A 13616-nucleotide genomic window follows, 5' to 3' on the forward strand; every position below is an offset into this window, starting at 1 on the left:
ATGCAATTATTAATAAGTACGCAAATAAAACAGAGAACTGGAGTCCCTGAACGTGAGTCCAGAAGTTGTGTTCAGTGACTAGTGCAGCCTTGTGCGTGTTTAATAACCTGATGGTTGAAGGGTATGAACTGCTCTTGAATATTTTGGTGCAGGACCTTCTTCCTCTCTGTGTTTAACTCCGTGGGTAATAGCAGGCGCTCTATCTTAAGGGGAATGCAGCATCGCATGAATTAGTGTTGAAAAAAAAATCACCGCCGTTTCCGATCTACAGGAATTTATCTCTGTTGCAATTGTCTGTCTTTGAGATTGTGTGATTATTATTTCTTGTTGTTTTAAGTTAAGCTCTGCCTGGCTTGCCTTATCTGTTACAGAAATGTCTACAGTGCCTTGTAAAAACATTCCGCCCCAATGTTTATCACATAAATGATAAGCAGAACCCGTGATTGTCATTAAGAAAGGCAGGAGATGGGTTTGCTCGGGCGAGGGCCTTTTTGACCTCAGTTTCCACATGCGAGTATACACTGGACTGCAAGCTAGTTAGGGGTGTCCTGTTATTCAAGAAGGGATAATCTCACGACGTGGTAGAGAAGCTGTGGAAAGGACGAATAGGGAGAAGGTACTTAAGCATTCGGTTCATGGTGGCCCAATTATGGACTTTGTGCAGGGTAGGTCATGTCTCGCTGACTTCAATGATTTTTTTTTTAAGGAGGCAGCGGAAATGATCGATGATGGACGATCTGTGGATGTTGTATGCATGGAATTTAGTAAGACATTGATGAGATCACAGAACAGTGCATAGAACACAGAATATCAAACAAAATGTCAGAGAAGTAGTCCCTTCATCGCAATATGTTGTGTCGAAATCATGAAAACAGTTATCAAAATCCTAATAAGCTACTCCTTTCTCACCACACAATTAAATATCCCTCCAGATGTTAGATTGGAAATTAGAGACACCTGGGTCCAACGAAGGAACATTGATAATCTGTCAAAATGCATCGTCTCTCAGTTCATGGGGCGAGCATTCAACTCCAATGGCTGAATTTCCAAACTTTCTATATCCTGTTGTCACTTATGTGGTTATTAACTTCGCTTTCTACCTTGTATTTTCTTGTATGCGTCTTTCTCGTTCTCGGTTTTTACTTTCCCCTTTCAGCTATCTCAACTTGTTGTTTACCTCTGTCTGTAGGTATTGATTCACCAAGAAGCCCCCTTTTACTCAGATCCAATTCCATATTCAGGCTTGCTGAAGACTCACGTTTGAGAGCCGATGGCAATGTATCTGGTATACAGGAGAGAGATTGAAATCTGGAGTCATAACAACAACCTGTCACTCAATGCAAGTAAGACCAAGGAACTGATTGTAGACTACTGGATAGGGTACCCAGAAGTCCACGAGCCCGTCCTCATCGGAAGATCAGAGGAGGAGAAAGTTATCAACTTTAAATGCCTGGCTGTTACTATTTCAGTGGGCCTGACCTGGACTTAGAACGCTTGCAATTGCGAACAAATGACAACAATTTTACTACGTCTTTAGGAGACAGCATAGATTCATAATAACATCTAAAGCTTTGACAAAATTCAATAAATGTGCTGTGCTGTGCAAATTATATTGATTGGCTCAATCGCGGCCTAGCTTTGAAACAACAACGACTCTGAACGGAAAATCCTACAAAAGGCAGAGGATTAGGCGTAGTGTAACCCTACAAATGATTGAGCAAATCTAAAGGAAACACTATTGCAGGATAGCAGCCTCCATCATCAAAGATCCTCACGACCTAGGCCATGCTCTTTTCTCGTTGATACGATCCTCAGGACTCGTATCAGCATGTTCAAGAATAGTTTCTACCCGGCAAACTTGAACAAAGCGGTTAGCTGCCCTCAATTGCCCAACCACTGAGTTATTCTTACAGCCAATAATCTCACTTCAAGAATCCGTCATCTTTTTATTTCACGTGGGCGTTATTTATTATTCTTTATTCATATTTGAATTTGCATAGTTTGTTGCCTTCTGCATAGTTAATAAGGGTAAAGCCATTATTGTAATGGGGACTTCAATATGCAAGAGGGTTGGGAAGATCAAATTGGCGTCTGATCGCAAGAGAGGAAATCTGTTGAATGCCTACGAGGTGGTTTTTAAAGCAGCTTGTGCTTGACCCTACTGAGCGAAAGGTTCTTAGATTAGTTATTGTGTATTGACCCAGATCTTATTAGTGAGCTTAACGTAAAGGAGCCCTTTGAAGGCAATGATGAGAATATGATTGAACTCATAATGCAGTTTAAGTGGGAGAAGCATACAATGGCATGTATCAGCATCGCAATAGAGAAGGTGACAGAGAAGGGACGCACTCAGACCGCTGGTTTGAGATGTGTCTTATTTTAATGCGAGGAGTATTATGAATAAAGTGGATGAGCTTAGTGCATGGATCAACACTTGGAGCTGTGGTGTTGTGGCCCTTACAGATGGTGCAGGGGCAGGAATGGTTGCATCAAGTGTCAGGCTTTAGATGTTTCAGAAAGGAAAAGGAAAGAGGCAAAAGAGATGGGGGCTTGGTACTGTTGATCAGAGATAGTGTCACGGCTGCAGAAAAGGAGGAAATCATTGAGGGGTCGTCTACGGAGTCTCCCTGGGTAGAAGAGTGGAAGGGGTACATAACTCTACTGGGTATTTTTTTTAGACCACCCAACAGTAACAGGGACATCGAGGACGAGATAGGGAGACGGATTCTGGAATGGAGTAATAATAACAGAGTTGCTCTGGTGGGAGATTTTAATTTTCCAAATATTGATTGGCATTTCCCTAGAGTGAGGGGTTTAGATGGGGTAGAGTTTGTTAGGTGTGTTCAGGAAGGTTTCCTGACACAATATGTAGATAAACCTACAAGAGGAGAGGTTGTACTTGATCTGGTATTGGGAAATGAACCTGGGCAGGTATTAGGTCTCTCAGTGGGAGAGCGTTTCGCAGATACTGATCACAATTCTATCTCCTTTACCATATCATTGGAGAGGGATAGGAGCAGACCAGTTAGGGAAACGTTTAATTGGAGTAAGGGGAAATGTGAGGCTATCAGGCAGGAAACATAAATTGGAAACAGATGTTCTCAGGGAATCATACGGAAGAAATGTGGCAAATGTTCAGGGGATATTTGCGTGAGGTTCTCCTGGAGATACGTTCCAATAAGACAGTGAAAGGATGGTAGCGTACAGGACCTGTGGTGTATAAAGGCTGTTGTAACTCTAGCTAAGAAGAAAGGAGGAGCTTACGAAACATCAAAAAACTAGTTAATGATAGAGATCTAGAAGATTATAAGGCCAGCAGGAAGAAGCTTAAGAACGAAATTAGTAGGGCCAGAAGGGGCCATGAGAAGGCCTTGGCCGACAGGATAAAGGAAAACCCCAAAGCATTCTGCAAGCAAGAGGATAAAACGTGAGAGATAAGGACCAATCGAGTGTGACAGTGGAATAGTGTGATGGAACCAGAGGAGATGACAGTGCTAATTAATGAATACTTTGCTTCAGTATTCACTATGGAAAAGGATCCTGACGATTGTAGGGATGACTTGCAGCAGACTGAAAAGCTTGAGCATGTATATATTAAGGGAAAGGATGTGCTGGAACTTTTGGAAAGCATCAAGTTGGATAAGTCACCAGGACAGGACGAGATGTACCCCAGATTACCGTGGGAAGAGAGGGGGGAAATTGCTGAGCATCAGGCGATGATCTTTGCATCTTCACTGAGGACAGGAGAAGTTCCGGAGGATCAGAAGTTTGCGGATGTTGTTCCCTCATTCAAGAAAAGGAGTAGGGATAGCCCAGGAAATTATAGACCAGTGATTCTTACTTCAGTGGCTGGTATGTTGATGGAGAAGATCCTGAGAGGCAGAATTTATGAACATTTGGAGAGGCATAATGTGATTAGAAATAGTCAGCATGGCTTTGTCAAAGGCAAGTTGTGCCTTACGAGCCTGACTGAATATCTTGAGGATGTGACTGAACACATTGATGAAGGTAGAGCAATAGATGTAGTGTATACGGATTTTAGCAAGGCATTTGATAAGGTACCCCATGCAAGGCTTATTGAGAAAGTTAGGAGGCATGGGATCCAAGAGGACATTGCTTTGTGGATGTAGAATTGGCTTGCCCACAGAAGACAAAGAGCGGTTGTAGACGGGTCACATTCTGCATGGAGGCCGGTGACCAGTGGTGTACCTTAGGGATCTGCTCTGGGACCCCTACTCTTTGTGATTTTTATAAATGACCTGGGCGAAGAAGTGGAGGGACGGGTTAGTAAATTTGCCGATGACACAAAATTTGAGTTTGATGTGTATAGTATGGAACAATGTCAGAAATTACAGCGGGACATTTATAGGAGGCAAAACTGAGCTGAGAAGTGGCAGATGGAGTTCAGCCCAGATAAGTATAAGGTGGCTCATTCTGGTAGGTCCAATATGATGGCAGAATATAGCATTAATGGTAAGACTCTTGGCAGTGTGAAGGATCAGAGCGGGCTTGGGGTCCGTGTCTATAGGACACTCAAAGCTGCTGCGCAGTTTGACTCTGTGGTTAAGAAGGCTTACGGTGCATTCATCAATCGTGGGATTGAGTTTAAGAGCCGAGAGATAATGTTCCAGTTATATAGGACCCTGGTCAGACCCCACTTGGAGTACTGTGCACAGTTCTGGTCACGTCACTACAGGAAGGACGTGGAAACCATAGAAAGGGTGCAGAGGAGATTTACAAGGATGTTGCCTGGATTGGCGAGCGTGCCTTATGAGAATAGGTTGAGTGAACTCGGCCTTTTCTCCTTGGAGCGACGGAGGATGAGAGTTGACCTGATAGATGTGCACAGGACAATGAGGAGCATTTATCTTATGTATAGTCAGCGGCTTTTTCCCAAGTCTGAAATGGCCAGCACGATAGGGCAGAGTTTTAAGGTGCTTGGAAATATGTACAGAGGAGATGCCATGGGTAAGTTTTTTACGGAGAGAATGGTGAGTGCGTGGAATGGGTTGCCAGCGGCGGCAGTGGAAGCATCACGATAGGGTCTTTTAAGAGACTCCTGGATGAATTCCTGGAGCTTAGAAAAATAGAGAGCTATGGGTAAGCGTTGGTAGTTCTAAAGTAATGACATGTTCGGCACAGCTTTGTGGGCCGAACGGCCTGTATTGTGCTGCACGTTTTCTATATTTCTATGTTTCTATGCAGTAGTCTAAAGGGAATTACGAAGGCACGAGAGAGGAGCTTGCCCGGGCGGACTGGCGGGGGATACTGACGGGGATGATGGCAGAATCGAGATAGCTGAAGTATCTGGGAATAGTTTACAAGGGTCGGGATAGATATCTCCTCCAGAAGAAGAAGTTCTCAGATGGCAAGGGTAGGCAACCGTAGCTTGCAAAAGAACGTAAGGGCTGGATAAAAGCCAAGAAAAGGGCACATAAGGGTGCAAAAGGGAGTGCGAAGTTGGATGATTGAGAAATTTTTAAAATCCAACAAAAGGCCACTGAAAAGCTAAAGCAAAGGACAAGTTGAAATGTGTGGACAGTGTAGTCAATTCAAAAGCAGGATACCAAAAGGGTAAATCAAGAGTAAAAATGACGTAGTAGTTAATATTGGACCATTGGAAAATGATGCTGACGAGGTAGCAGTAGGAGGGGGCGGGGGGCGGGAAGACAAACTTAATAGGTACTTTGCATCTGTACTCACTGTGGAAGACACGAGTAGGGTGCCAGAGGTTTCTGAGCGAGTACCATTTCTATTACAAAGGCAAAAGCGCTTTGCAAACTTTTAAGGTGCATATTTCACCTGAGCGAGATTGTCTACATCCAGAGTCCTGAGAGAGGATGCTGAAGAGATAACGGCTGCATTGGTCATGATCTTTCAAGAATGCCTTGAATCTGGCATGTTTCCGGAGGACTAGAAGATTGCAAAATTCACACCACTCTTTAAGGAGGGAGGAAAGCAAAATAAAAGAAATTATAGTCCAGTTAGTCCAACCTCAGTCGTTGGGAAAGTGTTGGAGACTATTATTAAGGAGGAGGTTTTGAGGTACCTGGGGACAAATGATAAAATAAGTCAAAATCAGCATGGTTTGTGTAAAGGGAAATCTTGCCTGACAAATCTGTTAGAATTCTTGGAGGAACTAACAAGCCGGGTAGACAACGGAGAGGCAGTGAATTTCATTAACTTTGATTTTCAGAAGGCGTTTAATTAATTGCCACAGATGAGGCTGCTTAACAACATACAGCTATGTGTCGTCACAGGATAGGTAATGCCATGGATAAGAGAATGGCTAACCGGCAGGAGGCAGCGAGTGGGAGTAAAACGGGCCTTTACTAGTTGGCTGCCGGTGACTAGTGGTGTTCGTCAATGGTCAGCATTGGAACCGCGGCTTTTCACATTGTTCCTCAGTGATTTCGCTAATGGAATTGATAGTCTTGTGGCAAGATTTGTGGATGATATGAAGGTAGACGGAGGGGTAGGTAGTGTTGTGGATAAGTGGCAGATGGAATACAGCATTGGGAAATGTTTGATCATGCATTTTTATAGAAGGAACAACAGTACGGACTATTACCTAAATGGGGATAAGATTCAAACAACAGAGGTGCAGAGGGATTTCAGAGTCGTCGTGTAAGACCCCCAGCATTTACGTGTTGAGTCTATGGTAAACAAGGCAGATGAAATGTTGGGATTTATTTCACAGGGCGTAGCAGATGAAAACAAAGAGATAATGTTAAAGATTTATAACACTCTAGTCAAGCAGTATATGGAGTACTACCAGCAGTTTTAAACATAGAAACATAGAAAAAAGGTGCAGGAGTAGGCCATTCGGCCCTTCGAGCCTGTACCGCCATTCAGTATGATTACAGCTGATCATCCAATTCAGAACCCTGTACCTGGCTTCTCTCCATACCCCCTGACCCCTTTAGCCACAAGGGTCATATGGGTTCATGTCTCAGAAAGGATGTGCTGACATTGGAGAAAATCCAAAGGAGTTTTCCCAGGTTGATTCCAGGAATGAAGAGGGACGTTTGGATAGATATATGGACATGAAAGAAATGGAGGGTTATCGGCTGCGTGCAGGTCGGTGGGAAGAGGTGAGAGTAAGAGTTCGGCACGGACGAGAAGGGCCGAGATGGCCTGTTTCCGTGCTGTAATTGTTATATGGTTATATGGTTATGTGGTTTGGGAGCTTGGGCCTGTAGTCACTGGAATTTAGAAAAATGTGCGGCGATCTCATTGAAACCTACCGACTATCCAAAGGACTAGATAGACTGGATGTGGAGTGGGTGTTTCCTGTGGTGGGGGCAATTAGAACTCGAGGGCACAGCCTCAGAACTGAGGGGAGACGCTTTAGAACAAGGACAATGATGGATAGTTTTAGTCAGAGAGTAGTAAATGTGTGGACTGCTCCGCTACAGACTGCGGTGGTTATATTTAAGGCGCAAGTTCATTGTTTCCTGATCGGTCAGGATCACAAAGGATATGGCGAGAAGGCCGGTGTACGGGATTGAGTGGGATCGGGGATCAGCAATGATAGAATAGCGGAGTAGACTCGCCGGGTTGAATGGCTTAATTCTACTCCTATATCTTATGGCATAAAGCACTCCAGTTGATCTTTCATTGATTCTGATATAGTACTAATTGTATGAACTTGATAAATATGCTGGCAGGGGAATGACTCTATATATGACAATAGTATTTACTTTTCTTCACATTAACTGCTGTGCGGTCGGGTGAACAGTCATAACTGACCTTACTGTGCAGAAGTAGTGTTTATGACCACAATCAACTTACTTGCAAATTACAGCGCTAGCAGATTCGCCCTTCCTGCAACTGTCAGTGCATCGATCACATGACAAGCCTGAGCCGAAACAGGAAACTACTTCCTCCGGGAGTCTGATTGGATAATGATAGATGTGGTTTGCCTGAGTCTGTCAGGAGGGACAACGGGGTCAGGCGGCAGCACATCCGGGCTTCAGTTCCAAGTACTCGTATTTTTGGAAAGAGTTGTGTTTACCGACACCGCTGCTATTTACTCTGCTATTGGTTGATCAGTATTAACACTAAATCTCTCAGTTCTGAAGTTGTCACCGTCCACTCCCTGTGCTTATAAATTTAATCTCACCGCGCATGCATCGAATATAAATCCGTGGCACGTTTACTGTCACTCACCTTGTGTTTATTTTTCAATGAATTCGAGTCACACATTTCTACATCCTGTTCAGTTTCAAATTCCCCCTCAAAACTCTCGGGAGGAAACGCTCACTGCAACAGTTGGCAGGCGTTTCCAAATCGTGTTGAACTTCCACAGTACCAGTACGCTTCTGAGCATGCGCGAGCATTTAATCACGTGATAATACCCCTCGACTGTTGTTTACAACTTGCACCGTGCTGAGTCCACCCTGTTTTGCACAGGCGGTTCACTTTCAGCCGTCATTTTGGCACATATCTCCCTCATTCGCCTACGTTGCATATTATGGGCCTGCACTCTCGCTTTCTCTTCTATGCACAGAGGCTCAAACATACGCACACAAACACATGTACAAGTACACAATTTTACTGAGCACGCATGGATAGACACAAATGCACACACACACACACACACACACACACACACACACATCCTTCGCATAAATGCATACAGAAAAATATACATTGTGGACACACTCCACACGTACAAACACAGGCACGCAGGCGTATTATTATAACACCCCCTCCCCCACAGAAACTTAGACTCGCACACAAAATGCACATACGCACATACACAAAGACTCACACACATACACACAAACACACACACACACACACACACATACACACACACACATACACACACACATACACACACATACACACATACACACACACACACAAACACACATACACACACACACACATACACACAAACACACACACACACACACACACACATACACACACATACACACACACACACACACACACAAACGACTCTTCCTCTGCTAACGAACCTTGCTTAAGCAGCAGATCTCACACTAGACCCAACCACAAACCTCCATGTCCCAACCAGCATCTCCTGATTATGCTACAGAACCCCATTTCTATCCTCACTCTCAGGAATCGCACACATCACCTCTACCTCAGCTAACGGTGCTCTGGACCCACCTTCGAGAACTCCATTTTCAGCCTCTACTACGTCAAGCATGATAGGAGACATGATAGAGCTGTACAAGATAATAAGAGGATTAGATAGAGTGGACAGCCAGCGCCTCTTCCCCCGGGCACCACTGCTCAATACAGGAGGACATGGCTTTACGGTAAGGGATGGGAAGTTCAAGGAGGATATTAGAGGAAGGTTTTTCACTCAGTGAGTGGTTGGTGCGTGGAATGCACTGCCTGAGTCAGTGGTGGAGGCAGATACACTAGTGAAGTTTAAGAGACTACTAGACAGGTATATGGAGGAATCTAAGATGGGGGCTTATATGGGAGGCAGGGTTTGAGGGTCGGCACAATATTGTGGGCCGAAGGGCCTGTACTGTGCTGTACTATTCTATCTTCTATGTTCTAAAGTCTCCAGACCATCACTTCCCTTTACTGGCTTACACCCTCATCGCTCAACATCTCCTTTCACCGTATCTCTCCCCGCAACTACCACCTAACTCCTCACCAACCATTTCCAATTCAATCCACCGAATCCAATGGTCAGAATACATCTCTTGAGCCAACTATAACAAAACTTCCCCTTGCACACCAACCAATTGCGTTTTACTCTGAAGAGCCCAACACACGGCACACCATGACCACCTCGCTCTTTCAAACATCTAATGCACCAAGACCGTATCCAAACGCCGTACTACTCACTAGGCGCCAGACAATCCTATAATCGCCATCCACTTCCCCAGAGCAGGCTCACCTACCAGACACATCCAGGCGCCCCTTGCTCCTCACGACACCGCTTGAAAATGTCGTCACGTCAACTTTAACCACCGCATCCCGATAAGTAGGAATAAGTAGGTGCGGGGAAGGGACGGAGATCCAGCGACAATAATGTGCGAGTTGAAATGAGGTGGGCGGTGTAGAGGGATCAAATAAGAAGCTGGGGGCTGATTGGTGGAAACAGTGAAAGGCTGAAGAAGAAGGGATCTGATAGGAGGGGATGGCGCACCATGGGATAAAAGGGATGAAATTGGGGCATCAGGTGGAGAGGACAGGTGTGTAATGGATTATGAGGGGAGCTAGAATCAGCAATGGAAGGAGGGGGAATTGGGAAGGACAAAATTACCGAACGTCGGAGAAATCGATGATCATGTCATCAGTTTGGAGGCTGCCCAAACGGAATATGGGGTGTTGCTATTCCAACCTGAGGCTGGCCTCATCCTGGCAGTAGAGAAGGCCATGAACCAACATGGCGGAGTGAGAGTTGATTTAAAATAGCTGCTCACCGTGAAATCCTACTTGTTAAAGATGGAGTGAACTACCTCGATAACGTGATACTCCTATCAATGACAGGTTTGACTAATGCAGGGAAGGGGGCTTCCGAGATACAGAAGACTCCAACAGAAGCGCAGGTGAAGTGTTGCCTCACCAGGTATGACTGCATCTGGCACTGAATGGCGTTGAGGGAGAAGGTGAATGGGCAGGTTCAGTGTTTCTTCCGCTTAGGATTCACAGCACTATACAGGTCATTCGGCCCACAATGTTGTGCCGACAATGTAACCTACTCTGGAGACTGCCGAGAATTTCTCTAGGGATTGGTCCTCTATTGTTCTAAACTCCAGGTTGCTACCTAAGAGGCTTTTAAAATATCCTATTTTATCCGCTTTCACAATCGCCGCCGGCAGTGCATTCCACGCACCCACCACTCTTTGTGTGAAAAACTTATCCCTGGTATTCTCTCGGTCCCTATTTGCAAGCACCTTAAAACTATGCCCCCTTGTATCAGTCATTTCAACCCTGGGAATAAAAGCCTTTGGCTATCCACACGGTCAATGCCTCTCATAATCCTATACACCTCTATCATGTCACCTCTCATCCCCCGTCGCTCCAAGGAGAAACGGCCAAGTACACTCAACCTATTCTCATAAGGTACACCCTCCAATCCAGACGACATCTTTTTAAACCTTCTCAGCACACTTTCTATAGTATCCACATCTTTCCTGTAGTGAGGTGACCAGAACTGAACACAGTACTCCACGTGGGGTCTAACAAAGGTCTTGTATAGCTGTAACATTAGCTCACGGCTCTTAAACTCAATCCCAAGGTTGATAAATGCCAACACACCATACGCCTTCTTAGCAACACTGTTAACCTGCGCAGCTGCTTTGAGTGTCATATCTACAAGAACCTCAAAATCCCTTTGATCCTCCAGGCGGCCAGGAGTCTTGCAATTGATAATAAATTCTGTCTTCAAATCGACCTATCAAAATCAACCACCACACTTATATAGGTTGGAGTCCCTTTACCACTTCTCAGATCGATTCTGCATCCTATCTGTGTCCCGCTGCAATTTTTGACCACCGTCAAGACTATCCACAACACCCCCAACTTTGTGTCATCAGCAAACTTACTAACCCATCCCTCCACTTCCTCATCCAGGAATTTATAAGAATCACGAAAAGAAGGGGTCACAGAACAGACCCCAGAGGCACACTACTAGTCACCGAACTCCATGCAGAATATGACCCCTCTACATCCACCCTTTCTCTTCTGTGAGCAAGCCAATTCTGGATCTGAAAGCAAGTTCGACTTGGATTCACAAAGCAAGTTCTCCTTGGATCCCATGGCTCCTTTTTTCCTAAAGTCGCCTTGCATAGGGAACCTTTTCAAATATCTTACTGAAACCCATTTACATTGCACCCACAGCTCTGTCTTCATCAATGTGTTTTGTTACGTTCTCAGAGAAAATCGCTGGGAGAAATACGGCAGCTGAAAAGCATATCCTCTTAACAGGTGTCACCACTGTCATTATCTCACTAACCACACACCTATATTATCAATTTGAATACATAACCAACATTCCTCTCCATCCGCAAATACCTTCTCTCTTACCCGCCCAAACAGACTTAAAAACGTACGGCCCTTACCTTACACTACTCATCCATACAAACACTGGGAGACGACTCCATACATTTTACACACCTCCCCCGCTCACCCCATCCACCCGAAAGCCTATCACAAATTACCACCGATGGGTCACCATCTTCCCTTATCCCCAAGCTGACTGCCGCAGCCCAACGTCCTACTCACCACCCGCGTCACAATTTCCCACCTGTGCACACACCCAACACTCAACAGCCACACACCCCACATCCGGAGCATCTCAAACTTTCCCCCTACCAATAACCCAAAACCTGTGCAAACCAGCAGCTCCCTTGACTTCACCCATAAAAGAACACACATTTCATACGCTCATCTCGTCCACGCAGATTTATGAAGGTATCCTTCATACACCGCCTATCACCACTATTCCCCTTACCCTACCAATCCCAACATATATTACTCTTGTGACAACGGCACTCCCCCATGTCGTTCCCTCGAACGACCATACGAGTGCCAGACAAACTCACGCTTACCCTAACTATTCGCATATGTAACAGCAAACCATGCTAACCAGCACTTTGAATCCTTTCGAGATGTATTCAGTGGTGAATTCATCGGAGTCTTCACTCTGGTTGAAGACGTATGATGCAGAGTTCACATTCATACCCTGTTTGATAATGGTATCTCACCTAGTGACCTTGGGAGATCATGTCCCAAGGTAATGGTGACCAGTGCGATCATGTTTGCTGTTGTGTGCTGGGGCAGCGGGCTGGGGGTAGCAGACGCCAACAGAATCAACAAACTCATTCGTAAGACCAGTGATGTTGTGGGGATGGAACTGGACTCTCTCACTGTGGTGTCTGAAAAGAGGATGCTGTGTACGTTGCATGCCATCTTGGACAATGTCTCCCATCCACTACGTCATGTACTGGGTGGGCACAGGAGTACATTCAGCCAGAGACTCATTCCATCGAGATGCAACACAGAGCGTCATAGGAAGTCATTCTTGTCGTGGTCATCAAACTTTATAACTCCTCCCTTGGAGGGTCAGAAACCCTGAGCCAATAGGCTGGTTCTGGACTTATTTCCTGGCATAATTTACATATTACTAGTTAACTATTTATAGTTTTATTACTATTTAATTATTTATGGTGCAACTGTAACGAAACCAATTTCCCCCGAGATCAATAAAGTATGACTATGACTATGACTATGACTAGAACCACCGCCTTGGGGAGAAACAAAATGACTGCATGGTCGCATTGCTATATGTGGTTCTAAACAAATTAACCAGTTCATTGATGACTCAACTTTCACTGCAACAACACAATGGAGTTCCTAAGGCGGCGCCTTACTGGGCTACGACCACTACCATCTAAATGGACGAGAGCAGCAGATACTTGGGGACACCACCACTAGGGAATCCCCCTCCAAGTCACTCACTTGGAAACGTATCGCCGTCCCCCTTATTGGCGCAAGGTCAAAATCATGTAATTCCTTCCGTAACAGCACTGTGGATGTAGCTACACCTCAGGGATTGCATCGCTTCAAGACAGCAGCCCAACACCATCTTCTCAAGGGCAACTAGGGATGGGCGA

At 45.1% G+C, this 13616-nt stretch overlaps 1 protein-coding gene across 7 annotated transcripts in view; it reads right to left on the bottom strand.

Moving 5' to 3' along the window:
- The window catches only part of LOC140207191 (ecto-ADP-ribosyltransferase 5-like), a 38304-nt gene that overhangs the window by 13009 nt on the left and 11679 nt on the right, over window positions 1-13616 (bottom strand). For 2 of the 7 annotated variants that reach the window (XM_072275546.1, XM_072275544.1), the window contains exon 1: window positions 8173-8312. The exons of 4 other annotated variants lie outside the window; for them this stretch is intronic. The gene's annotated coding sequence lies outside the window, so the exon portion shown is untranslated. Of the gene's footprint in view, window positions 1-7794; window positions 7820-8172; window positions 8313-13616 lie in introns of those variants that run through there. One more of the 7 variants, XM_072275548.1, reaches the window with a different exon arrangement.

The sequence above is a fragment of the Mobula birostris genome, chromosome 13, assembly GCF_030028105.1.
Source record: "Mobula birostris isolate sMobBir1 chromosome 13, sMobBir1.hap1, whole genome shotgun sequence".
Lineage (NCBI taxonomy): Eukaryota > Metazoa > Chordata > Chondrichthyes > Myliobatiformes > Myliobatidae > Mobula > Mobula birostris.